This window comes from Condylura cristata, unplaced genomic scaffold, assembly GCF_000260355.1.
Source record: "Condylura cristata isolate star-nosed mole 26May11 unplaced genomic scaffold, ConCri1.0 scaffold00027, whole genome shotgun sequence".
NCBI lineage: Eukaryota > Metazoa > Chordata > Mammalia > Eulipotyphla > Talpidae > Condylura > Condylura cristata.
The window spans coordinates 30020122-30020788 of NW_004567128.1; positions in this window are offsets into that span (position 1 = coordinate 30020122).

Below are 667 nucleotides of genomic sequence, written 5' to 3' on the forward strand. Positions count from 1 at the left end.
TCCGGTATTTTTCTTTCTCTTTCTGGCTTATCTCACTAAGCATGATCTTTTCCAGCTCCATCCAAGTTGCTGCAAAAGACATGTATTTCTCTTTTTTGGTTGCTGAGTAATATTCCATTGTGTATATGTACCACATCTTTCTAATCCAGTCATCAACTTTTGGGCATTTGGGCTACTTCCATGTTTTTCCAATTGTAAATAAAGCAGCAATAAACATGGGGGTACAAGTATCTTTTTCAGTCAGTGTTTTTGTGTCTTTTGGGTAGATACCTTGGAGTGGGATTGCTGGGTGTAGGGAAGCTCCATGTTTAGCAGTTTGAGGAACCTCCAAACAGCTTTCCATAGTGGTTGTAATAAGCAGCAAATTTTTAAAAATAAATTCATTTGAAATATTCATTTTCCCTCAATAGCTACAAATGCTTTTCACATATAGAACATTCTAGTCATTGCTATAAGGAATTACAGAACACAAAGACTATATAGTTTTTGCTCATGTATATATAGAAACATTTTACAAATATCAAACTCTACATTTTACAAATATCAAACTCTCAACATCTATTAGAAGATTTGTTAGAAGATTTACAATCTTCTACTCAAGGCATTAGCTTCTAAATATTTATGTATTTTGTGACAGTAAAAATTGTGACATCATACTCATTAGGTG